Here is a 27,406-nt window from a genome sequence, read left to right as displayed (position 1 = left end):
CCTTTCTCTGGCACTAACCATCCACACCCAGACACGCACGGCCAGAGGGTAAGCAGTCGAGGAATGTGTCGTAGACCCGCGTAAAGATGTTCAGAATGTCAGGTGGGGAGCTGACGCCAGGGGTACAGGGAGGGAGTCACCCCCACAAAGGATGATGGAAGCAGGAGGCCAAAAAAGGCTTTTCTACAGTATTGATTCCTTTATAGATGATGGGTTCCTAAGTTATCACAGGAAAGGAGGATGCGGGGTCTCCTGGGTCTCTGAAACCCAGGAGATCTTCGGAGGCATTGGTCGGGATACAGAACCCCCAGGAGTCTGACTCTGACCTTCAACGTTACAGACGTGCCCGGGCTAAGTGTGCATTTCCTCCGCTAGGCTTCTCCTACTCTGTGGCATCCTCCTGTTCTTGGAAAACCCAGCCCCAGGGTCTGTGAGTCGCCAGGGGTGGCCCACAGGGGACAGCCCTGCCACAATTCCCCACGCTGTCTGGAAAGCTTTTCGATCTTGGGGACAAACTCCCTGTCTCATCAGCAACTACCCAAAAGTACAAGGGTGCATGTTCCCTACACAGCCTGGTCTGCCCTTCTGCTGAGCACTCCCTTGGGAGAAGGCGGAGGTTTTCACGGGGAAATCTGCACACTCGTAAACTGTGACTCCAGCTGTCCCCACCCCCGTAAGGCCACGCGTGACAGCACTTGCAGAAACAGGGTGTGCGGCTCACATCACACACTGGGCCTCATCTCTAAACTTGACTAAGCTCGTGCTCTCAAAACCCTGCATGCTAACAACACCTCTTGGGAACAGGACACAGGGTCACGTTTGGGTCCACGGTAGACAGCTGGCGAAGACCGGCACAGGCAGGAGCAGAGCAAGCTTCCCAGAGGACGGCACAGAAACCATGGGCGGGCCTGGCCTCACACCCACCTGCTGGCTCAAGCTGGTATCAGGGCGCAGAGAGCCGAGCATGGAATGTAGGAGAACTCTCTCTCCTCGGAGTAGATCTGCCATCTGTATTCTGCCTCTGCTCCCACGGCCCGACTGGAACATCTAGCAGGGAGGATGAACCACCCTCACACAGAACTGGAAAGTTCCAAAGGTGCCCGCCCGGGTGCCAACAGGAGCAGCACTCAGGGCCCCAGGTTCCGAAGTCACCTGCCTACCGCGGCCAGCAAGGGGCATACTCAAGGAAAGCAGGTCGGGTGGGACCCAGGCAAACGGAGAAAGGGGCTCCGGTCCCCTGTGCAGCATCTCCGTGGTTCAGCCACGATCGCTCCAAGGGAAACCCGAATCCAGAGCTGAACAAACTCACGTTCCTGACCAACACCAAAGCGGGTTAAATGGACCCCAGAATTACTAAAGGCCGGAGGTCTGCTGGCCTCTGGTGCAGAGGATAAGGGACACTTAACGGAGCCCATTTCCTGCCCACGATAACCAGGCTCCACGTGTCGTTGTCCGAGTGCTTGAGAGGGCCCACAAGGGCTCCCACAAAAACCCCGGGAGCAGAGAAGAAAGGGAAGCGGAGGGCGGATGTCCAGGCAACAGGGCACCCCCTGAGCGAGAAGCCCGGGCTAAGTCTGCCAGTGCCAACCGGACCGAGGGCCCGCGCACCTTTTCAGGAAAGGCCAGGCCCCAGAACTCTCAATGCTTCCCAGAAGGGCTTGTGCCCAAAGTGGATTTCCAGGGTGGAGACAAGATGCTCTTCCCTCATGAGGCAGTGTGACCACTTGCCACAGGGCACTAGGCCAAGGCCAGGCTCAGCCAGGAGGGGTCCTATCTTTACAGGTGCACCAGCGGGGAGTCCCGGAAGGGGGCAGCTGGGTTATTTCAGACCATGCTTCCTGTGCCCTCCTGTGTCACTCTGCCCTCCATGGGACAAGTAGGTCCAAGTAGGAAATGCACAAGACCATAGAGCCAAGGCACACAGTTCCACGGCCACACCCATCCTGTGGTCACCCCGTCACTCAGGGCCCAAACTGGAAGCTTGCTTTGTGTTGCTTTACATGGTGCCACGCTGGGGATATGAAGAGTGCTCCAAGTCCCCGGTCGGTGGTCCTCGCCTCACTGCCACTTTCCACTGGCTCCGTGGCCCGTGTCCTCCTTCCAGGGGGCATCTTGCTAACTCAGGTCATCTGCTCTCTCTCCTCGGCCTTGAAACATTACAACTAAACTGGGAAAATGCGTTCTGGTTGCATTCTTTTTAATACATGACAAAATCAGAGGAGAAACATTTTGAGGAAGAAACAATTCTTTCAAGTCCTTAAGTGCAGTGAACACCCAAACCGTACTACGTTTGTGGAATCCGTTTGTTTCCCCTCAGTTCTCTACCCTACTCATTCCAAAGTAACAAAATATTTTTCCACCAACCGTTATCTTTTTAATGTTTATTTATTTGTTTTGAGAGAAGGGGGGAGGGGGAGGGAGAGAGGACAAATGCACACATCAGGGGAGGGGCAGAGAGAGAGGAGAGAGAGAATCCCAAGCAGGCTCCACATTCAATACAGAGCCCGAAGTTTGATCTCATGACCAAGATCATGACCTGAGCCAAAACCAAGAGTCGGATGCTTAACCAACTGAGCCACCCAGGCACCTCCTGTTACATTTAATAATTGTAAAACATCCCATCGTTTTCAAATATCATAATTGACTGGACCTACAGGAGGTCTGCTCTGTTCTTGGTATGAATGTTAAGTTCACACCTTTGCTTTTTCATGTCAGGACCATCTGAAATGTCCTCTTGGGGCAAAGGAACTTGGGGTCCCAAGCACACGTGACCCTCCTCTGTCTGCATAAATACAGGCTACTCTCTGTCTTTCCAGCCTTTCTTTTAAAAGGACCTTATAGGATTTCTCTTTCTCTAACACACTTCCCAGGGAAGCTGACCCCTTGAACACCAGTTAGAACCATGTGGGTCCACTTAACGTGCAGATTTTTTTCAACCAATACAGTCTAGTGATGCAAGTGTATTTCCTCGTCCTTATGATCTTAATAACATCTTCTTTTCTCACGCTTACTTGATTATGAGAATACAGCGTATGATGCATGTAACGTACGAAATATGTGTTAATGGACTGTCAATATTATTGGTAAGGCTTCTGACCAACAGTAGGCTATTAAGTTATGGAGGAGTCAAAAATTACAGTGAATCTTCAACTTCATGGGGGGTCGGTGCCCTAACCCCTGAGTTATTCAAGGGTTAACTGTATTTTCTAAGAGACTCTTTCTATGCTTTTAAGGGAAGCCTCCTCACCAGAGGAAGACAACAGAGGGGAAAGTGTCGACTCTGAGATCAGGCCTTACTCTTGCCTCCACAGAGGGCAAATCGTGCCTCAAAGTGTCCATGTCTAAACACATCTTAAGACTCCTCCTTTCCCTCAGACATTGGTGGAGATGAACACGCTTGAGTGAGTCGCCCTGCACCAAGGACTCCCAAGTTCCTCCCATCTGCCATGAATTCCAAAAGGGGTTTCTGCCCGCTGAGGCCTTGAGCATGGCCCACGGTCCTATGGCACTGCCAAACTGCAGACTGACTCCCCCCACCGACCGGCTGTGTGGACACCAGACAAGTTACTCAACTCCACAGAGAAGCTGAACTAACGATCTTTAAATCTTCTCAGCCCTCAGATGATGAGAAACCGCCCTCGCGGACCCAAGGACCCAAGGTGAGCCGGGGCCTTGCTCCTGGAGAAAGAAGTCCGCACTGGATCCGTGATCGTGCACTCACGCCAGCACTGCACTCACGCCAGCACTGCTTTATGCTGTTCCCTTACTACCACCAGGTGATGCGCATCTGTTCAGAGAACATGTTAGATCACTCTTAACCAAGCCAAGAGGGGAAAGAGTCAGCATCTGAGAAAGCCAGATTCTAGAAGTTACCCTGGATTTTTCCCTTTCTCCCTCTTAAGCCCTTCCCTCCCCCCCAACTCATCAGGAACTCCTATCAGCTTCTAGCAGTCGCTTCCCCCACTCAGTTGAGGCCTCTATCACCTTCACCCAAACTGTGGCAACAGCCTACTCACCCATTTGCACAGCAGAGAAGCATCAGAGCATCAAATAACTCCTACCTAAAACCCCGAAAATGGTTCCTCTCATGGGGACAGAAACACACCAAAGCCCTCCTGTGACCGGCAGGGCCCTGCAGGACCAGCAAAGCCAACTCTCAGCCCCAGCCCTCCGTCTCCCTCCTGCTCACTCTGCCCCATGGCTTTTATTGTGATTCCTCCTATACAGTCACTATCTTCTGCCTCAGGGCCTTTGCACATGCTTCTCCCTGTGTCTGCAGTGCTCCTTTCCCAGCATGCAATTATGGTGTTTGTTTTCTTATGCATGCATTCATTCTTGGCTCTCTTCTCTACTAGAACATCAACTGCATGAGGCAGGGCCCTGGTCTCTTATCTATTACCAAATTCCCAGGACCCAGCCTGGTGCCAGCCACAAAGCAGATACTTAATAAATACTGCTGAATGAATAAATTAAACCCATAGTCCACAGTGTCCACAGCTCAAGAATATAAACTGTCCAAACATAATTCCATTAGGGCCTGAGTTACGCACTTTAATAGGAAATACTGGAGGAAGATTAAAATCTATGGGCGTCTGAGTGGCTCAGTTGGTTGAGCGACCGACTTTGGCTCAGGTCATGATCTCACGGCCAGTGAGTTTGAGCCCTGCATCAGGCTCTGTGCTGACAGCTCAGAGCCTGGAGCCTGTTTCAGATTCTGTGTCTCCCTCTCTCTCTGACCCTCCCCCATTCATACTCTGTCTCTCTGTCTCAAAAATAAATAAACGTTAAAAAAAAAATCTAGATGTGAGAGTGGGATCTTAGTGCACACTCTAGGAAGTTTTGGGGGAGTGTAATGCTTCTGCTGCACCTGAAGACTGTATGTGTGCGTGTGTACATGAACATGAGTGTGTATCTGCATGTGTCTGTGCGTGCATGTGTGTGTACGTGTATATGCCTGTGTGTGCATGTGCTTGTGTGTGTGCCTCTGTGTGCATGTGCATGTATGCCTGCGTGTGCCTGGGCGTACATGTGTGTGCATGTGTGCATATGCCTGTGTGTGTGCATGTGGGTGTGCCTGTGCATGTGTGTGCCTGTGCATGCATGCATGCATGTGCGTGTAGGTATGTGTATTCCTGTGTGCACCTGTGCATGCATGGGTGTGCATGGGTGCATGCGTGTGCATGTGTGTATATGCCTGTGTGTGCATGGTGCAGGTGCATGTATGCCTGTGTGTGCATGGGAGTGCATGCCTGTGTGTGAGTGTGTGTGCATGTGAGTGTATGCCTGTGTGTGTGTGCATGCACACACGAGTGTGCATGTGTTTGTTCCCCCTCTCCTCCTCAGGACGGCCATCATCAGTTCTGCTTGGCAGGACAGCGTCCTCCACTCCCACATTCCTTCACGAGTAACTCGGGCATTCAGATCTCAAGACAAGTTTCTTCCTGAAAGGCACATCTGAGTAAAAGGGGAAGATCACCAAATCCTCCAGATCAGAGATCCAAACCCTCCGGGATTCACTGTGTCATATCTCTACCGGCTGCTTGCCAACAGCTAAGCACAGCGACCAGGCTCCAAGGGGAACAGGCAGGACCCGTGACAGATCATCGGCCAAGTGAGGCACAGAAGCCGAAACCACTCGGAACTTGACCTCACAGCTGCTGGCCACTTTGCTACGCTGGTACGGGGGGAGGGGCCGGCACAAACCGGGGGAGTCAGCTTGCCCAGCACATCTAAAGCATCCTTGATGATACTGTTTCCTCTTGTTGGCCTCATCCTTCTTGCCTCTCAGCCCCGAAATGAGGAGCTGCTGAATCCCTGAGGGGCTCACGCTCTAATGCCAGAGCCCCAGAGGCTGAAGCCAGCTGTATATAGTCTTAAGAGGGGCCTTTGACAAGGAATATGGAAATCATAAAAATAAGAGGAAACACTTACATAGGCTTCCTACGTGCCAGTGGCTGTTCCTAAGCCCTTTACACAATATCAACATATCAACAACCCTAAGAAGGCATTTTACAGATGAGGGAAACTGAGGTACAGTGAGGTTGTGCTAAGTGGTTGTATCAATCAAGATGTGTGGGTAGCAAATAGTATGCTCAAAAGTTTCCACTCGGGACCACCTAATGAAGAACTATTTACAGATGGAAGGGCAGGGCTGAGGGACCTATCAAAGGACACTAAGGCACCCAAGATGAGTCACAGTGACAGACAATCACCAACCCTTCGGCCTAAAGAGGCAAGAGGAGGGATCGAGGTCACTGGAACTGGCCTAGGGACAGAAAGGCAGCCTGCTTCGAATTCTGTCTCCCTCTCTCTCTGCCCCTCACCCGCTTGCTCTCTGTCTCTCTCAAGAAATAAACATAAATAAATAAATGAATGAATGAATGAATGAATGAAACAGACCCAAAATGGAGGCACTTGTGCTAAGCCCCACATCAGCAAGCCAACGCTTCTACCCAATCTCATGGTAGTTTCAGCCTCTCCCAGGAATGTAACCTTTAACCAGCCAACCTGAAATTACCTGGTCAGCACTAATGAGGTAACCCGCCAAGACCCATTCTGTCCCCCACAGGTAGATTAACCTAAGTCTGAAACAATCCACTCTTTGCTAATAAACTTCCTTTTTCTGCCGCTCTCTGCCTTTAAAACTTTCCCTTTTCCGAAGCTATTTGGAGCGTACTTCTTTTTGCTAGATGGGACGCTGCCCAATTCAAGAATCAGTGAATAAAACTAATTTGATCTTGAAATTTACTGAGCTGAGCTGAATTTTGCTTGTTAACAATACAAACCGATCAGAGATTAGAAGCTTCATACCTTGCAGGAGGAAGGGAGAGAAAAAAAAATCTTTTAGAGGGTTAAACACACCTCCAAATTCTCTGATTTCCAATGCCTTCCTTCTATGGAGAAGGAAAGGGAGACTCAGAGAAGCTAAGTAACTTGGCCAAGGTCACCCAGCCTTAACTATCAAAGTTGAGATCTGGCCTTTCCCAAGGCCGGAAGGAAGAGGTCCTGCTCACAGTGTGATCCAGCCACCGCCTGATGCGTCCCAGGGACTTTCAGGGCCTTGGGCTCAGTCCTAGCTGGTCACCTATTCACTTATTCAATCTCACACACACACACACACACACACACACACACACACACACCCCAGTAAGCTCTCAGTCCCTTCTCACAACAGCACAATGTTCTCACCTCTCCTCACCAGGCCAAAGCAAACAGCTTGTTCTCTCCCTACCCTGGAGCAGTTTCACCCACAATCAAGCAGCACCCCCACCCACCCACCCACCACCCCCCCCCCCGGAATTAATTTCGCATTGTAGCTGCCTAACGACCTCTAATTGCATAGCTGGAGGCTTACACATTAACATGGGCAAAACCAGCCATAAATTTAAAAGGGCGATTTCCTTCCCACTGTCCACCTCTGCCTCCCTTTCAATAAATCACTCACCTAAAATGGCAGAGTGGCAAAGCCCAGAGCCAGAGGTCAAAGGGGCCCAGCCCTGGCTAGATCCCTTATTAACATTTAATAGCACCTGCCAGGGATGGTCTTTAAGGACTCAAAGGAATGCCCTAGGGCTGTCAGAAAGTGGCAAAAGCAGGGAGAAAGTGGGGAGGCAGTGGTCAGGATGTAGGTAGCCACACAGATCTCTCCAGAGGAGATGCACTCAGCAGGGAACACCTACTGTCTCAGGTGCACGTGGCTGGAGCTGTGAGCAAAGGAGGCTCTACCGGGTTCCCAAGAAGCCCCTGAGCCGTGATCAATATCCACGGGTGCACGGACACTGATGAACACCAGGGCATATTCGCAGGAGTGAGGGAGGGAGGGAGGGAGGGAGTAAGTGAGTGTGTGTGTGTGTGTGTGTGTGTGTGTGTGTGTGTGTGTGTGTGTCGGGGGTTGTTTTGTGAGGGGACAGAGTCCCAGACTGATGCTCCAAGATCACTCTGCTACAATTCCCCAGACCGCGGAAAGTGCCCTGTTTAAATACCAATCTGAGGGCCGCCTGGGTGGCTCAGTGGGTTAAGCGTCCGACTTCAGCTGAGGTCATGATCTCATGGTTAGAGGGTTCGAGCCCCACACTGGGCTCTGTGCTGACAGCTCAGAGCCCTGAACCTGCTTTGGATTCTGTGTCTCTCCCGTTTGCACATGTGTGTTCTCTCTCTCTCTCTCTCTCTCTCTCTCTCTCAAAAATAAACATAAAAAAATTTTTTTTTAATTTGAAATTTACTATTTCAGTGGCTCTATTTCAGTATACATGTGAGGCTACCAGGCCTGGAGCGGATCAGCCCAGGTTTGAGCCTGGCTCCAACCCTACTCAGCCAGACTCCCCAGGCCTCTTGTGTAAAACCTAGACTTGGGGGAGCTCGACACGATGCCAGCCCACGGGGAGGGCTCAGAAATCACTAACTCCCAGAAGCAGGCGGGCCCCAGGCAACACCCTGTGGGTTGTGGGGGCTGCTGACGGTTTTGTAGCAGGAGACAGGTTGTAGGCAGAGGTGAGGAGGGCGGGGAAGCGGGATGGAGGTAAGGGGGTAACGGAGGACACGCTCTGGGCCAGAAGGCTGAGGAAGGAGTGGTGGCCCGGCCCCCACTCTGGCTGCCCCTGCTCACCAGCACGCAGGCCCCACAAAAGGCCACATCAAGAGGCGCCACAACCGGCCGCTGCCGCCAATGTCCGCCGCCCTTGCTGGCCCGACCAGAGCCTACGAGCGACAGGTGGACGGGAAGGTCTGTCCTTCTGCAGAGCTGCAGGAAAAACTGTCCGGCCCTGCAAAACTGGGCACTACGGGGGTCCCGCTGCACAGCCACACTCTCCCTCCACGGTGCCCGAGGCAGCCTCCAGCAGGAGGACGGGCTGCAGGCCAAGGTCTAGCCCGAGGGTGGGGAGGGGTGCACTGGGGGGGCTAAGTTTAGAAAACCTCGGGGCCTGCACTCCCCCACCCAAATTCTCTGGATGAGGCGAAAAACCGACTGGTAACCCGACTGTGCTTTCTTTCTCCAACTAACCCTCCTGTCTACACCTCTGTGAGTCTTAATCGTACCACGTCTGTAACACAGAAGTGCTAAATGTATACTGCAGTCCCCTGTCAAATCCCTGTCAATCAAGGAGGTGAAGACAGATTCTGAGGTCCACGGGGCCTGGGTTCAAATCCCGACACCACCACACACTAGCTGGGGTGACTGTGAGCAAGTCCCTAATTTTGTGCCTCAACTTCTTTATCTGTAGAATGGGAATCGTAGCCCCACGACCTATGGCTTTCTTGAGGATTAAATACAGGTAGAACACTTAGAGCAGCCTGGCCCACAGAAACAGCTACTCTAACCACAAAAGAGGCCGTCTTGTAACTGTGGCACAAACCTCTAGAAACCAGAAAGCGTGTGACGTCTCCATTTCAGTGGCACTGCGGCACCTGAGTGTAAGCCGTCCCCCCCCACAGCCGCCAGACTCACTTTCCTCAAACTTCATTCCACCCCCTCCCCCCACCTGGGTTTCCAAGGGACTACCGGGGAAGCTGTCTGGAGACCAGGAGAAGGAGAAACAATCTACGTTCCCGGCCCCGTTCCAGAACTTACGGACAAAAACCTCACGGTAAGCTTCACGAGGAGCCCCGTTAACACGGATGGATGGCATGCTCCCCATTTTAATGACGAACAAACTGAGGCTCGGAGAGCTGAAGGGGCTTGCACAGGGTTGGTGGCAAAGCTGGCATCCGAACTCAATTCCAAACCTTATTTCTCATTTAATAATAATAAAAATACTAGGAGGAAGAAGACCGCAATGATGACAGTGACTGTCCCTTGAGCGTTTACTCTGAATCCCCTACGTGTGCTGGCTCATCAGTCCTCAGATCAGCCCTGTGAGGTGGCTACTGGGACCCCTCCCATCTTACAGATGTGAAAGCCGAGCTTAAGCAATCCACCCAAGAATGCGAGGCTCGGAAGTGGTGGTGATTTTCTCACGAGCCGTTCATGGTTTCAAATGAAAACTTCTTTGTAGAATTGGTCTTTCCTGGAACGTCTCCCCTTCTCCCTTAACTTAGCAGGTCCACTCTTCCCCTCTTTACAAATTTTTTTTTTTCATTTCGTTTATTTTGAGAGAGACAGAGGCAGCGTATGTAGGGGAGGGGCAGAGAGAGAGAGAGAGACAGACAGACAGACAGACAATCCCCAAGCAGGCTCCGTCTGCACGGTCAGCTTGGAGCTCGATATGGGGGGCTCGAACTCACGAAACCATAAGATCATGACCTGAGCCGAAACCAAGAGTCGGACGCTTAACTGACTGAGCCACCCTGGTGCCCCCGCTCCCCACCTCTTTGAAACACAGTTCAGAAACCCCTTCAACCAGGCTGCCTCTCCAGAGACGCTGCTCGCTCTATGGGCAGCGAGAAGTCATAGCTTTACCTCCTGGACCTTGCTCCCCACAGGGCCTGGCACCCACAAGGTGCCTTCCTCCTGCTCCGTGCTCCACAGGTAGGTGCAAAGATGACAGCTGAGCCCAGGAGTTCTTATTCACGCCGTCTCTAATGAGCCCCCAAGAGCTCGCGGCCAAAACACATTTTAATGCAAGTGGCTGCTTTCCTTTCTACGGCGCCCACTGGGGAGACAGGATTTAGCTACAAAATACAGCTCACACTCTTCTCATGGAGCTAAAACCCAAAGGAAAGGGAGGCGCAGGTGCCCTGACTCTCTGGCCCCTGGAGGATGGACTTAACCTTCTTTGCAGATTCTGGGAGCACAGCTAGGACAGTACCCCGACTCAGCAAGTCAACGAAGGGCCTTGGGTGTCCCAGAATCATGGTGACCAGAGTTTAAGGACATAAATTAGGACACATGGTGCCTGTGAGGAAAACAGAAAGGAATATTAGAACTTGAGATTGTCCCCAGGACAGCAGCAAAGGAGGAAGCGTGGCCTTTGTAACCGAGAGGGTGTGCAGGGGGGGGCTGGGAGGCTGCAAGGCACTGAGCGGGCCTCAGCCACCTTGCAGGCCGGCCTCAGCTTCGTCTGCAAGGGCTTTGTTACTCCAGCAGTCTCTGGAACACGCACAGTGCCGTGTCTGCTATTTGCAGAAAGGAAGCGGAAAGGGGAGGGTATCAGGGAAAAAAAGTGCCAAGGTTAAACACTCCGTCATTATAATGCCCTCGACTCCCTCAGGGGCAAAACTCTCCCGAACAGAACTGTCCAAAAGAACTTTCTGCGTGACAGCAATGTTCTGTAACCCACACGCTCCAAAACGGTAGCCAAGAGCCGCACGTGGCTCTTGAGTCTTGAAATTTGGCCAGTGCGATGGAGCAACGATGTTCTTGATTCTGTTTGGCTTGAAGTCACTTAAACAGCACGTGGGCTAGCAAGGTGCCCTACTGGACAGCACGGCTCCAGGCCACGTTTAGACAAACTTACACCCAGAAACCACATCGGTTAGTAGGCCCAGCCTGTGCCGACACGCTGTCCTCTACTTAGTAACACGCTGAGCACTCGCTATGTGCTAGCAATGGCCCCTTTCATGTCACCTCCCATAATCATCACATCATCTCTGATAAGAGAAATGCTATCATTATTGCCACTGTACCTAGGGGGACACGGAGTCACAGAGCTCAGTAAGCAGTGGGGGCTGGTCCAAGAGCTGGGGGCACTCTCACTCCTGCACTTGGGATCCCTTGCTCAGCAGTCGGTGTAACATGGGTTTATGCTCTCCATTTGGACCTGTGATCACTTTAATAAGGAGGGCTATGCTCCCTCTTGTGCTCCTGGCTAACTGCTGTGGGACCATCCCTGAAACGTTTTTAAGGTCCTGAAAAGATCCCAGGGAGCTGATTTTAAACATAAAGTCCTTCCAATAGGAGGTCCAACGAGAAGTGTCAGAGGGACTACAAGGGTGTGCTACGAGGGACTACGGGTATGCTGCTCAGTGCACGCTCATGTGGAGCCTTCCCTCCGAATTCATCAGGAAGGAAGTGCCAAGCCATCTCATTCTTCCATACACAGGCAACACCTGAAAGATGCCCTCCGGGAGGGGTGCCTGGATGGCCCTGCAGGTTAGGTGTCTGACTCTTGGTCTTGGCTCAGATCAGCATCTCACGGTTCGTGAGTTCGAACCCCACATCGGGCTCTGTGCTAACAGTGCACAGCCTGCTTGGGTCTCGCTCTTCTTCTCTCTCTGCCCCTTTCCTGCTCACTCTTTCTGTCTCTTTCTCAAATAAATAAAAAAGAAAGATGCCCTTCTGGAGGCTCCAAGCTGCCAGAGCCTTTTGTTAAAATTCATGAGAGAGAAGGCTGAGGCTTACCCCCATCTAGCAGACACATTAGACTTTTAATATCAGGCTAACGGAAGTAAACAGTGCCAATCCTGTAGCCAACAGGGATGGGCTAGACTTTAAGGTGCAGGGAACTGGGGGGGCAAGGATGACCTTTGCCCTCATTAGCCTGACTTTCCTCTAACCTAGGACCCGTTTCTGTTCCCCTTCCATCCCTCTGACCCCAGCTCCCAGTTTTCCTCAATGGATCACCTGGACCACGTTTACAGAAGCTTATTATGTTGCCCTTTCCTCTCATAACTTAAAGGAGCATTTCCTGCCTCAAACAGACATGGCCGGGACCTTTACCAGTTCTTATTTAACACAGGAAACCCGATCAAGAAAGTCACTGAGGATGCCAAACTGCTAGGAAGGGCTGTCTTCCAAGAAAGTGTTCCCATTCAAAGCCTCACGGGTTGCTATGAAAAGGTAAAGTTATAATTGGCATCTTAGGAAGGGCAGTCATTTACAGTATTATAAAAAAAAGAATCACTGGCAACAAAAACTGGACTCAACATTGAAAGGAGTTCAGCCAGGAAAAAGAACATAAAAGGAAATCAAAATGAAACCTGCCATTATGTAGCCAAGAGACTAATCGGTGCTTGTCAACCTCATCCCTCCAGCTGGTTTCAAAATGTTACCCATCATAAAGAAAATCCAGAAGTTTGCAACATGATGAGAGCTTAAGATGTGGTAAGGGTGGCCTTCAAAAGAGATCTCACTTGGATTTGGGTTTTGCTACGGTTAAAGTCTGAGAGATACAGGGGCGCCTGGGTGGCCCAGTCGGTTGAGCGTCCCACTCCGGCTCAGGTCATGATCTCACGGTCTGTGAGTTCGAGCCCCGCGTCAAGCTCTGTGCTGACAACTCAGAGCATGGAGCCTGCTTCAGATTCTGTGTCTCCCTCTCTCTGCCCCTCCCCTGCTCATGCTCTGTCTGTCAAAAATAAACATTAAAAAAAATTTTTTTAAAAAGTCTGAGAGATACAAAACTTACCATAAACAAGTCGGGGAATATTGGCAAATATTTTCAAACACTTGTAATCTGTCAAAGAAGGGCTATGCGGACCCACCTGACTCTTTATTCTCAAACAAGAAAGGTGCAAAGAAATGTCGGGAGAAGAAGTTCTCTGAGAGTGCCCATGCTCCCATTCATCCAGCTACATTTGCCAAGACACAAGGTAAGAGAAAAGGCTGAGGGCTTACCCCCCATCTAGCAGACTTATTGGGCTTCTAACATCAGGCTAGTGGAAGTAAACAGTGCCCATTCGGTAGCTAACAGAGGTGGGCTAGATTCAGAACCCAACCATTTCTCAATGAGCAACCGTAAGGAATGAGAGAACTTTTCCCTCTGGGACAAAGGCTAGGGCTGCTTACTGCTTGCTATAAAAGCAGTGGATACTCCAAGTTCGGCATCCTTCTCCTATAACAGGACCTCCTGCACCGCAGACATCCACCTGCATCTTCAGCATCACCTCTGTGGTACTTCAAGGTAAAAGGAATAGTCACAACCTACTCTTAAGGTGTCAGGAGTCATAAAGGCCTTAAACTGACCCATGACTCTCATTGTCTGAGCATCCATGAAATAACAAACAGGTTAAGTGGTTAACTTTACGGTAAGTTAAGATCAAATTCCAGACCCAACAAGAAGCTGCACGGCAAGCTGGGGATCACCTGAAAAAGTAATAAAGCTTGGGACGGGGCACACGGTAGTGACATATTTAATGTTAACTGCCCAGGGGCCAGAACTCCCTTAACTCATAAAAACCAGAAAATCAAACTCCAGAAATTCTAAAGCAATATAATGTGGTATATGAGAGCATACACCTGAATCCAAATCCCAGATCAGCCACTCACTGGATCTGAGACTCTGGGCAAGTCACCTAACCAACCACCTCGTGCCTTGGTTTCCTCATCTATAGAATGGTGGCAATAATGATACATACCCCAGAGCATTACTGTTATGAGAATTACTGAATGAATTTATGCACAGTGCACAGAACACAGTAAATGCCACATGAATATTTGCTACATTACCACCAGCTCTAAAAATTCAATGATTCCATAGATCTTTATACAATGCCCATTATCCTAACTCTTTATAATGCAATCTTCCTGTATAGGATATACCGTTCAGTGAAAAAGTCAGGTGGGAAAAAAAATGCATATAATTAGTTACATTTTATAAAGAAAAAGGAGAAGTTCGTATATAAATATATTTGGTTACATTCTTCAAACAGAGAAAAACCAAAAACTGAAAGAAAAATGGCTATGTCTGAGGTGTGGGAGGGAAAAACAATGATAGGTTTGCAAGCCAGAATTCTCAGAACATTCCTGTTCTGTAGATGTGACTTTGACACCATGTAAATAGTTTACGTAATTATCAAACAAAATTATCTCTTAAGAAGTAATCTATAAAAATCAAAAACAAAATGGAACATGTTTAATTGTTCACTGAATTCAAGTCCAAACTACACAGAGAAAAGCCATTTTTTCAATGATATTTAAAGATAGTAATTCATATGTCCCTAAAAGGATATACCTTGGTGCGCCTGGGTGGCTCAGTCGGTTAAGCGGCCGACTTCGGCTCAGGTCATGATCTCACGGTCCGTGAGTTCGAGCCCCGCGTCGGGCTCTGTGCAGACAGCTCAGAGCCTGGAGCCTGTTTCCGATTCTATGTCTCCCTCTCTCTGACCCTCCCCGTTCATCCTCTGTCTCTCTCTGTCTCAAAAATAAATAAACGTTTAAAAAATTTAAAAAAAATAAAATAAATAAAAGGATATACCTTAAGGACAAAACAAACTGCAAATAACTAACTAACTAACTAACTAACTAACATTGTTTTTGGTAATCACATAGCCACTTTTCCTGCTTTTCTTAATCAAATTCTAACCAAATATAATAAAAGGGTTGAAATAAGGAACTTTCTCTTAATAGAATTTTTTGAAAAAGGAATGAGAGCATCTGAACATCCCCACTATGTAGAGACCTGACCATCGATGGCTGTCAATGACACAGAAAAAGAAAGACCTTATGTGTCTCATTAATAGAAATACACATCATCACCTATGAAGTATTTCTTACAAAAAAAAAAAAAAGAAAAGAAAAAGAAAAAAAAACCAAACATGAATCAGATCAGTCCTTTAGAGCTAACAATCAATTTACAAAAAATACAAGTGGGGGACAGAAGAACATGCTAAAAAAGCACCATCCAGCCTGTACAAAACTACAGGGCAGATGATTCAACTTATTTAACCGGGCGGGGCGGGGGGGGAACCTATAGATTAAAGGGGACCTAAGAAACAAGGCAATTAATTGCAAATCATAGAGCTCTTTGGATCTAATAAAGTGTGTGTGTTCTTTTTTTAAAGAGGCAATTGAGAGATTTAAACACTGAGTACATAGGTGTTAACATTAACAAATTATCATCAGAGCTTAAGGCATGACAGTAGTATTGTAAATTCTGTTTCTATAGAGTCCGCATCTTCCAGAAATAAACACTAAGTATTTACATACAGAATGATTGATCTAAAATTTCTGAAACCGTACATCTGATACAACCAAGGAGAAGGGAGACTGGGTAGGGACAGATGAAACATGGCAGGCCACGATGAGCATGCTGAGGTCCACTCAACTAGCCTTTCTACTTCTGTATGCGTTTCAAATATCCCATAATAAAAATCAGTTATTCTACCAAATCTCAGCTTTGGGCCAGACACCATCAGTGGACAGACATTATGTTCAACTCTGATCACTTCCTTACTAAGGGATACAGACTTGAGACAAGTAACTTCATTCTGCTGAGCCTCAGTCTTCTACTCTGTGAAATGGCTATGATGCAGAGGGAAGGAGAAAACTCATTTCTGAGTGCCCGGCACGGGGTATGCACTCTCCCAATGGGGGCTTTCCACCACCCAGAGCTTTCTAAGGCAACACCACAGCAGGCAGCAAGCTACAGAACCGAATCTCCCCCCACCCCCACACTTTAAATTAAAGACCTGCCTAGTGAGCTCGTGGATTACTCGTTCAATCGTCTCCAGCAGGAGTGATATTCTTAAAAGAATATGCTCATGTTCTGTGTGGTGAATAGCAATTTCCACCATCTCCACACACACACACACACGCACGGCTAGGTGGCCTCTTTCGGGCTGGCCCTATGTGATTCACAGGAAGTAAAACACCGTCTCCCAGCTGCAAAGGCTCACCAGTTTTAAACATGCTTTCTTTCCCTAGACATCCAGCCTGGAGACATCAGGGACATCGCCTTCCTTTCTGAGCCTGGGCGAGAGGCTTTGTCAAGTCACTTCCTTGACCAGATAACGCATCACATCAGGGAACGGCATTTGACACGGATGAAAAATGAAGTTTACACAAGTTCTTGCTTTGAGAACATGTGCAACGTGGTTTCTTTTCTCCAACGGCAGCTATGGTATGGAAGACGGCGTGTCTCTGCAAGGCACTGAGTCACTACTCACACTTGTAAAATATTCCTGAGCACATTTGGTGAATATTTTCCAACTGTACATACACAAACGCATGTGTAGATTCCCATAAGCCTGGAGCTTCATCCTGCCCTCCCTGCGTTTCAAGCTCTTGGTTTTTATGGCAGTTGCTGATAGACTTTGCTGGGAAGCAGAGGAACACATCCCTTGGAGAAAGAAGTGGCTCCAGTCCCCATGCTGTCCCTTACTGGACAGATTATCAATCTCTATGTCCAGATTTCCTTCCATAAAACGCAGACAATAAAACCTAAAGGATTTTTTCGAGAATCATGCTGGATAAAATACATAAGAACTTTGCCCAGTCTCTGGTCCACAGAATGTGCTTCATAAATGCCTAATATTATTACTCTCATGGTCTGATGCTAGGTCTCATCCATCCACGTACCACCCCCCCAGCACCCTGCACTGGGCTTGACATAAAGTAAGCTCACGATATTTGTTAAATCAATGCATGAGTGAAATGGAGACGATTAAATTTAACCTGTCTGTATTTGTTAAAAAGGGGTTAAGTGGGGGCAGGCGTGGGTGGCTCAGTCGGTTAAGCGTCCGACTTCAGCTCAGGTCATGATCTCACGGTCCGTAAGTTCGAGCCCCGCATCCGGCTCTGTGCCGACAGTTCGGAGCCTGGGACCTGCTTCGGATTCTGTGTCTCCCCCTCTCTCTCGGCCCCTCCCTGACTCATGCTCTGTCTCAAAAATAAACACTAAAAAAAATATTTTTTAAAAAAGGAGTCAAGTAACTTTAAGTCTCTCAAAAATATATAGTACTATTATCTTAAATATCAGTGAGACTTGTCAAAGATGGGCACACTCATCCAGGTGAGAGGTGCTGAGGGCCTGGCCTGAAACAACTGAGGCAAATGAAGAGAGGGCAGGGGCCAGACTCCAGAGACCTTCAGAAGCCAGGATCAGTAAGAGGTGGTGGCTTTTAAATGCAAGGGGTGGGAGGAAAAGGGCAGGGTGAAACAATGACAAAGCAAATTTGGGAGAAAATTTAAGGATGTGAATTTTGCACTTCCTGGGATCTACTTAGGACACCCAAGTAGAGAACTTTTTTTTTTTTCGTTTATTTTTTGACAGAGAGAGAAAGAGGGAGAGAGAGCACGGGAGGGGGAGAGAAAAAGACTGAGGATCCAAAGCAGGCTCTGTGCTGACAGCAGTGAGCCCGATGCGGGGCTTGAACTCACGAACCGGGAGATCATAACCTGAGCCGAAGTTGAACGCTTAATCGACTGAGCCACCCAGATGCCCTGAGAGCTGACTTTTAACAAGGCAGAAATAGATTGCACACAGATGTTCATAGCAACACTATTCACCATCGCCAAGCGGTGGAAGCAATCCAAATGCCCAATGAGGAATAAACAGATAAACAAAATGTGGTATATGCACACCAGAGGATATTATTCAGCTTTTATAAAAGAAGGAAGTTCGGACACAGGCTCCAGCATGGATGAACCTTGAGAACATTCTGCTAAATGGAAAAAGCCGGCAACAAGAAGACAAATACTGGAGGGACTCCACTTAGGAGAGGTAATGAGAATAGTCAGACCCCGTAAGGACAGAAAGCAGAATGGTGGTGACTGGGGCTGTCTCCTGGGTGAAGAGTGTCAGTTCTGCAAGACGAAAGTTCTGGAGAAACACTGCACAACAATGTGCCAACAACCCTACTTAACTGTACATTGTTTAAAAAACAGGTAAGATGGTGAATTTCAGGTTATGTGGTTTGGTTTTTTTTTTTTTTTTTACAATTCAAAAATTAACAACACCAACAGCAAAAAAGCTTGGGGCACCTGGGCGGTTCAGTTAAGCGTCCGACTTTGGCTCAGGTCATGATCTCTCAGTTTGTGAGTTCGAGCCCCACATAGGGCTCTGTGCTGACAGCTCAGAGCCTGGAGAGCCTGCTTCAGATTCTGTGTGTGTGTCTCTCTCTCTGCCCCTCCCCCCCTCAAAAATAAACATGTTTTTTTAAAGGTGGAAATATGAATCTGGAGTCATGAGCCAGAGGCGCTCCCTACTCCCCGTCTGCACGAACTTGGTGGCTCACACCCAGTCTCTGACCTCTGAACCCACCTTCCACTCTGCCAGGTAGGCCAATAAGAGACGGTCATTTGTCTGCAGACCTCCAACAAGCTCGCAGGACAGTGAGGATGAACATATTCTGGGAGGAGCATGCCCTTAGGAAAGGGCAAGAGGCCTCTACCCCTCTCCGATCTATCGGGAATTGCAATATTTCAGCTCATGGTCTCTGTTCTTTAATACTTCTTTCTCACCTGTTCCTCCGTGATCCACGAAGCCTTTTTTATTTTACCTTCTTACCATTTTGGTCCCAGCTGTGGCCGAGTGAGGTATGCGTACAATCACTCCTGACTTGCGGAGCAAAGCAAGCCAGCTTGGCCAAGCCTGGGAGTGAGGGAGAAAAAAAAACAAACAAACAAACAAACAAACCCAAGTCCAAGTTGTGTAAGAGCAGTGACTGTATACCAATTAAAGGCTGCGGGCCTGAAACGTAAACAAAACCGTCTGGTGAGTGTCTGTCACTTTACTACGGGGAGATTGTGAAAACAACTCACGTGGTTCTTTCGTGGGAACAAAGCTTTATCGGATGAGTTTTAACAATTCCCACAGAGAAGCCAGGCCCTAAGTCCCCTATGGCCATCAACGTCTCCTGGCTGAGACACTCTTCACCATTCCATACTTTACTGCTAAAATCAGGAATAATTTTATTAGAGGGGAGACAGAGAGAGAGAGAGAGAGAGAGAGAGAGAGAGAGAGAGAGAGGAAGAGTGCAAGCATACTCCCTCTGCCTCAGTTTCCTCATCCGCACAATGAGAATGGTAACCCTTGTCTCCCTGGGCTTTAGGAGGAGGGAGCGAGAGACCACAGGCAAAGCACCCCATTCTCTGTTGTGTAGCAGGGACACCAAAGAGGACAGCTAGTATATCCCGTGTTGCCACAGTCATTATTCAAACCCCCACGTGCTTGACGCACTTGTCCAAATAAGCAGACAGGTGTTAAATTTTCTTTGTGACCACAATCGTTCCTAAAATTAAACACTTGCTCGCAACCAGTAACAAGGTGGATATTAAAAAATAAAAAAGCACCCATGCAGGAGACATTTTGTTCTTTATGCTGCCCCATGGCTTCTGAGTCTTGTCTTCAGCCCCAGAACCACAGGCGTTAATGCATGCATAAGCCAATCCAGCTGATCCGGCTGGATCAAGGTAAGGTTCTTTCCGTGATACAAATGTACCGACTGAGGCTGGGGTAGGGGAAATAATTTAGATCTAATAATAGACACCACTGGGTTTCTAAAGGTTCCAAGTGTCCATACACAATTTTAGAATCTATCAGATCCTTGCCGGGCTAATGAGGCCTCTTGCTGGGAATCCAAATTCCCTTTGTAAACTCCATTAACAGCCCATGAGGCAGGTGGGAAAATATGAATGTTCTTACGGTAATAATGCCTTGGGCATAAAAGGAGGCACTGGGAAATCGCATCCACTTGTGCCACATGCTTAGTGAGAACATTAGAGATAAAGGGAGAAAAACATCTCTTCTTGGAGAGAGCTTAGGATGTGCCCAACCCCGAAACCCTGCCTGCCCCCTGCAACCCCATACCTGAACTAGGTGGCAATGGGAATTGGTAAAGACAGAAAGGGGGTTTCTTAAATGCAGCGACCGTCCCAAAAAGTGTGGGGTAAAAAGTTTTGCCCATGCTAATTTTGCCAAGTTCATTTGTGTCCCCAGATGATTTTCTGGGGTCCCTCACAACTTTCCGCCTACGTGTTTGTTTGTCATTGCCCGGGAGAATTTTTCTTAGTAAGAACGCATGGAAAGTTTTGACTTCGGGAGTTCAGATTCCATTATGAACCAGTGCATTTTTAAAATGTTTTTGCTTTCAATGCAAAAAAAAAAAAAAAAAAAAAAAGCTGATTTTCCTATCTGTGCATCCGTGCAAAACCAACACAGAAAATTTGCTGAATATTACCCAAAACGCCCACAGTTAGGCCGAAAGAAGGGATGGAAAATTTTAGCCCCAAAGGAATTTTTTTTTTTTGGACCCTGGAAGCACTGGCACAGGAGGAGGAGGGCTTGGAGGGCGTCTCCTGAGTGGCTGGGAACACATTCTGACTTTTCACCCACAGTTGCCTGACTGACGCGAAGATGCCTCCTGTTGGAGGTACGGGGGCTCCCCAGGGAGCGGATCAAGTTGACAGCTGAGCAGTCCACAGCATTCCATCTGTCACTCCGCACAGCCCATCACCTCGACTATCTTGGTTTATCTTACTACCCCAAGTCGCCCAACCTCACGGTCTGCCTGTCGTAAGGACTTTATGGGAATCTAACCTTTTTTGGATCCTGAACCTCTTCGAGAAGCCAGTGAAAGCTTCCCCACAAGAGCACGCATGCACCTCCAAATAATTTTAGAAGGTCCTGGATCCCTCCCCTCAAGCACATCCGAGAAACTTCAGTTTGAAGCAGCCCCGTTACGTAGCCCCCAATTTCTCTTCACACTCGTAAGGCAAACTCCTGAGCCCCAGCTCTAATGTCTACACCTAACTTGTTTATGAGTGCCCACCAGTCACCTAACGCGTTCGGAGGCTTGTCTGCACAAGGGCAAAAATAAGCACGTGCACATGCACACGTCTTGGCAGGAATGAAATAGCAAAGCCAAGTCCCAAATGGCGCGCGCTCATTTAGCCTCCTGGCCCTTGACGATATACGAAGCCAGTGCTGGGAGTGAAGGCAGGGCCAGCGATCACACTCGCGTCAAGGAGCCAGGATTGGTCAGCCTTCTTCCATTCGATAAGCAGCAGCACCGAATAATAAGCCCACATGCTGGACACTCTCCCACCTCCGTAAGCGATTTGCTATTAAACACTTACTGCTCCCCAACAAAGCCTGCCTGCCAACAGGTTATTTTTAAACACTTTGTTTGGAGTGGTCAGGGAGAAAGCAGGGAGTGGGGGGGGGGCATTCCTTTTGGTTTCTAGGTCTCTTTCCTGCAACTTAAAGGCTAGGAAGTAATGAAATGAAAACCTGAGGCAGAACTTCCAACCTAACCCTTTTCATTGACTGCATGGGGTTAGGTGTTGTTCAGGTCTTTAGGGCATCATAAAAGAGCTAGCTCTCTGATCAGAGCACAGCTGTCCTATGTGGGTTTCCTTGCACAGAAACCCTATCCCCATCAGAAGGTGCGGGGTCACACCTCAAGAGGAAAGCAATCCAGTCCAACTCTCGCCGTGACAGGACTGGGCAGTCAAGCCCGTGAACTGCAAATATTGTACAGGATCATTTCTGTGCTAAAGGAACTGGGATTCCAAGGGCTAGAGGCTCATTTCCGGCAGAGCTGGATCCAGGCAGTCGTCTTGCCTTCTCTCCCCCTGATCTACCTTCCTTTGCGAGGTCTTCACTCCTAGGTCAACTTCCCTGCATGTGGCAGCAATGACAGACATTGGAATCTCTGGACATAAGGTTTTTACAGCTAGCAGTCCTAGAAAAGAAAGTGGCCTCTGTCTCTCTCGCTCTCTCTCTCTCACTCTGAGTCCATTTGTCAAACCTCATGGTAGGCTTCGATTATCACAATCCTTGGGCCAATCCTTGTACATGGGAGCCCTTCTCTATGTCATGGCCAGCCACGCCTGGACCACATTATCATGTCTGCAGTCCTCGTTGGGGGGAAAGGCAACACTCGGTCACGAAAACGAGGTGCTAGACAGGCGAAAAGCCAACGTCCACAACAAAGACTCTTCCATGAGGCCTAACACAAGAATCCCCTAGCAATGAAGACCTCACTTTGCCCTGAAGAGGAAGGCCATTAACCTCTAACGCCCGTGTTAACAACAGCAAATCACAACCCTCTACAGAAACCAAACCCTTCCCACAGCTGCTCTCACTGAATGCCTCTTGCAGGTGAAAGGAAAAAAAGGAGATAAAGCGGAGATTATTCTATGTCAGAAAGAAGTAGTCTGCAAATAAACTAAAGAAAAGGAATATGCAGGTTATTCAGGAAAATAGCTCAGAACCTTTTATATTTAAAAACAATGCCTGTGTTACAGTTGAAAGGAAAAATAAAATCAATCTTCTTTCACGAGGCAGGTGCAGTAAGAGGTTGATGGTATAGAAACAATGTGCCTTTGCGGTTCTGAAGGAAGGAACCCGCCCCAACCCTGCCCCATGCACCTGCACCTTCACCTTCCCCACGAGTCTTCTCTAGGTCTGTCTGGGCCTCTCTGGTCTTACATCGGGTCATCAAACACTTGAATGCTATGCTCTAAAATCTCTCAGCAAAGATGTTCCCCGCACACACAGGAAACATCCACAGGCCCCAACTAGCCCCAAATGGTATTGGTTTCTACTCCCTTCAGGAAACTCTTGGGGAACAGATTTCTTCATCCAGACATTCTTAGCTTGGAAAACTGGTTGAATTTCTTTTCCATTCTAGGATTCCCATGCTCATGAGGCAAAAGGCAAAGCCTCAGCTGGAATAGCATCCTGAGAGGCTCAGCAACAGGTCTGACTCCTTCCTCTCTTCCAAACTGTGTCCTGTGTTTGTGCAAGAGTCCCCACCCCCATCCCCAACCCAACGCCCAGATCACCTGCGATCACAGTAGATAACACTATTTATTCTGGCTGTGGCATCCATAATGTGCAACTTCTTCCCTTACCACCTAGCTTCCTTTCTTGTTTTATTTGCTATCCAAAAGACAAATGCAATTTGAGATGGATGATGTAGAGCCAAGGGTCCAAAATGGCAAGCCACCAACGTACTCGAGCTGGCTTCTGTGTTGGTGACCCGCGGGAGGATTTGGAGAGGATGTCAACGAGTCGGCAATTCAGTCCACTTGCAAACTATGGATTTCCGATCACTCTTAAAAATCCGAAGATTTGGCAAGACTGACTCTGTATTCGGATGAAGAAAGAACCCTCAGTTGCTCAGCCTCCATCTATGGTCTGCTTTTCTCATTTGCTGGCTGAGCCCTTATAGCACTTAAGATTTCTACCCTGGGCAGAAGATGTGGCCTGGGGCTGACAACAAGGGCACCCGCACCCACACTCCTGGCCAGCCCAAAGCATCTTTTCATGGTACACTTGTGTCTCACTTATCTTCTGGAAAAAGTCACAGCCAGGCCAAAGGGCTGCCTTCCAATTCACATGGGATCACGGCACTAACCCAAGCTTTTAAGTCTTTGGCAAATGTGGACGGATGTGGCTCAAACCACAAAGATGTTCATCGTTCAAATGACCAACGAGCACATTCCAGCATTTCCAGATTATCAAAATACCCTATAGTTATCTTTGTGATAATTAACACAATAATTTCACATATAATTGATATATTACGAACTTTACAACAGGTCCATTGAAAGTAGGTTCACATGTATAGTAAGCAGGGTCTTAAAAGACAAAAGAAAAAGGCTGGAAGGAAATATACCTAAATATCGACAATAACTTTCTATAGGTACCCAGATTAGATATTATAGTTTCTTATTATATTTGGGGTTTTCCCAATTTTACTAAAGTGAGAATACATTCTTTTGAAAAACTGAGCCAATATCAAGAAGCAAATTAGGAAGTAATGTGTCAAAACCCAGAAAGCCAACCAATACATCATGTTGTGGTAATGGGCATACTCTAGGGTGCCTCTGAGTTCGGATGAACCAGATCGCCTGCTGCCTGGGGCCATGCTAGCACTTTAGGTACTTTGAGATGAGCCACAGGAAGGGGTCTGCAGCCAAAGAAGTGCCCTGCTGATTTAATGCAGGACTGAAGAGGTTGCTATTCTTAGATCTACTAGGTGGATTATGTCCCAAGCTGAAAATCAGGATCCAACTGCTCTTGTCAAAGACCTGCCTGTGTGTTTCAGTAAGTCAGTCACTTATCTCACGCCTCACTTTCCACATCTGGAAATAGAGATGATAGGACCACAAAAAAAGAACAGGACAACATTTATTGATCTCCACCACGGACAGGGTACCTGATGCAAAGGATAGCAAGGCAGATCCCTGCAAGGTAGACCCCGGCCTCTTTTTACTGCTAAGGAAACAGGCTGAGGTTAACCAGAAAGGTGTCCAAAATCCTGGTGGCAGGTCTGAAGGGGAGCTGGGGTTTGAATCTCAAAACTGTCAGACTCCAGAGCCCACGCTGAGAGTCTCATCCAAGGTCACCCAGGCAGAGAGCACAGAAGCGATTCCGTGAGCCACAGGGCATGAATTATGAGCAGCTGAAAATGAACAAGAAGCACCTAGCAGCCCAGGCAATATGGAAGCACCAGATAAGAGCCCCTTGCATGTTTCCTAGCGCGTTGCTAAAACACACCGAAAATGGCATGTGACCAACAGCTGGGGAGAGGGGGTGGAACACAGCCAAAGCAAATTGACCAGTGTTGCAGTGCCATTTATTTTAGAAAAAGAAATTAATGAGGGAGACTTCAATATCAATGAAGTTGCAAGAATATAATGAGTTATGCTTGCTCCCACGAGGGAAAGCTTTTTAATTATTTTTTTCAGATGAACTGCAGTCACAGTGTATTTGATCCATACCCGACCCACACTCTTTGGAGAGTTGAAACACGTTTTACCCAATGTCAAGTTAAAATAAAAACTCATCAGAAGCAAAATAACTCTGGGCTCCCAGGGCTCCAACGAGAAGTTTGGTTCTCTCTGGCTGCCGGCTGGTATCATAGTGACCTTTGTACTGAACAAACACTTGGCAGATGAAATCTGAGAATAATTCGCTCTGCATCAACTGGAACACAGTGGGCTCCACTGGGTCTCAATACAAGCGATCAAAAAACGTGACACATTTGTGTCTAATACATGTGCCACACAACTCAGAGCAATTGCTCTGTGGATTCGGGCAGCCTGCAAGGGTTCCATTCTTCCTGGGAATTCAGAAGGCTCTCACGGGGTTCTTCTGGAAGAATCCCTCTCCTCTGGCCAGCCTCCATTCCACCTAAAGATTTCTCTCTGTCTCGGTGTTCTCCCCACGCACACGCATGTGTGTATCAGTGTTGCATGTGTGCCTGCCTACCAAACACACTCCCACAACTCAAACTGATCTGGTTTCACCTTGATCCCGTTCTGTTGAAAACACGATGCACTTGTATTAAAACTGCCCAGAACTAGGGGCCCCTGGGTGGCTCAGTCGGTTAAGCGGCCGACTTCGGCTCAGGTCACGATCTGACGGTCTGTGAGTTCGAGCCCCGCATCGGGCTCTGGGCTGATGGCTCAGAGCCTGGAACCTGCTTCCGATTCTGTGTCTCCCTCTCTCTCTGACCCTCCCCCGTTCATGCTCTGTCTCTCTCTGCCTCAAAAATAAATAAAATGTAAAAAAAAAAAAAATTTTTTTTTAAATAAAAAAAAAAAACAAAAAACTGCCCAGAACTATACACACACAAACGAGTACACATCAAAACTGGCAAAATCTGGGGTGCCTGGGTGGCTCAGTCGGTTGAGCGTCCGACTTCGGCTCAGGTCATGATCTCACGGTCCATGAGTTCGAGCCCGCGTCAGGCTCTGTGCTGACAGCTCAGAGCCTGGAGCCTGTTTCGGATTCTGTGTCTCCCTCTCTCTCTGACCCTCCCCTGTTCATGCTCTGTCTCTGTCTCAAAAATAAATGAATGTGAAAACTGGCAAAATCTGAATCAGCTCCACAGATGGTACCATGTTAATTTCCTGGTTTTGATATTGCATTTCAGTCATGGGCCGTGTTACATTGGGGGAAACTGAATGAACAGTATGGGGGACTTCCTGGTACTTTGCAACAACCTGTGATTCTAGAATGATCTCAAAATAAAAAGTTGTTTTGTTTTAAGCTACATCTTCAAATAATTTCTTGAGCACAAACATACACATACACACACACACACACACACACACACACACACAAAACAACGCAGTTCCTTATAGAAAAGTTTGGGCAAAAGACCCAAGGGTCTTGGTTTAGTTTGGTACTGATCCCCTCAGTACCGGTTATGGGATGAATCACACACCCCTCCCCGCCCTGGACAAATTCATGTTGGGCGCTAACCTCCAGTACTGCAGTACATGACTGCATTTGGAGATAGAGCCTTAAAGAGGTAATAAGGTTAAATGAAGTCATACAGGGGGTCCCTAATCCCACCTGACTGCTGTCCTTTCAAGAAGGGGGAATCAGGCCACAAAGAGCCCCCAGGGGTGTGAGCACACAGAGGAAAGACCCTGTGAAGGGAGGAAAAGGAGGAACAGGAGCCATCTGCAAGCCAAGAGAAAGGCCTCAGAGGAAAACAGCTCTCAGGATACCTTGATCTTGGACTTCCCGCTTCCAGAACGGTGAGAAAATAAATTTCTGCGGCTTAAGCCGTCCAGTCTGTGGTGTTAGGTTAGGACAGCCTTAGCAAACTAACACAGGACCCACATCCTGCACACCTCATTCACGTGGTTTCGTCCCCTGGGAATGAGCCCCCACAGCACCCATCTTCAACAGGGAAACGGCGGCTCAGGTGTGGAAGGAAAACCAAGTCAAGTAAGGAACGAAGGTCCCGGCACAGAAGAGCTAAATAGCAGGTTAACTCCTTCCCTACCTGGCGAGGCTGGTGCTCAGCTACCTGAATTATCAACACATGGAAGAGAGGGGCACCT

The 27,406-nt window shown here is 48.3% G+C and overlaps 1 protein-coding gene and 1 long non-coding RNA gene across 4 annotated transcripts in view; one reads left to right on the top strand and one right to left on the bottom strand.

Moving 5' to 3' along the window:
• The window catches only part of SLCO3A1 (solute carrier organic anion transporter family member 3A1), a 310,573-nt gene that overhangs the window by 214,058 nt on the left and 69,109 nt on the right, over positions 1-27,406 (bottom strand). The gene's annotated exons all lie outside the window — the stretch shown is intronic.
• On the top strand, positions 18,227-21,614 carry LOC128315869 (uncharacterized). The gene is made up of 3 exons (XR_008298983.1): positions 18,227-18,478; positions 18,756-18,869; positions 20,930-21,614. It is a non-coding gene; the product is annotated as an uncharacterized LOC128315869 (long non-coding RNA).

This window comes from Acinonyx jubatus, chromosome B3 (genome assembly GCF_027475565.1).
Source record: "Acinonyx jubatus isolate Ajub_Pintada_27869175 chromosome B3, VMU_Ajub_asm_v1.0, whole genome shotgun sequence".
Classification (NCBI taxonomy): domain Eukaryota; kingdom Metazoa; phylum Chordata; class Mammalia; order Carnivora; family Felidae; genus Acinonyx; species Acinonyx jubatus.
This window is presented reverse-complemented; position numbering and strand designations above follow the sequence as displayed.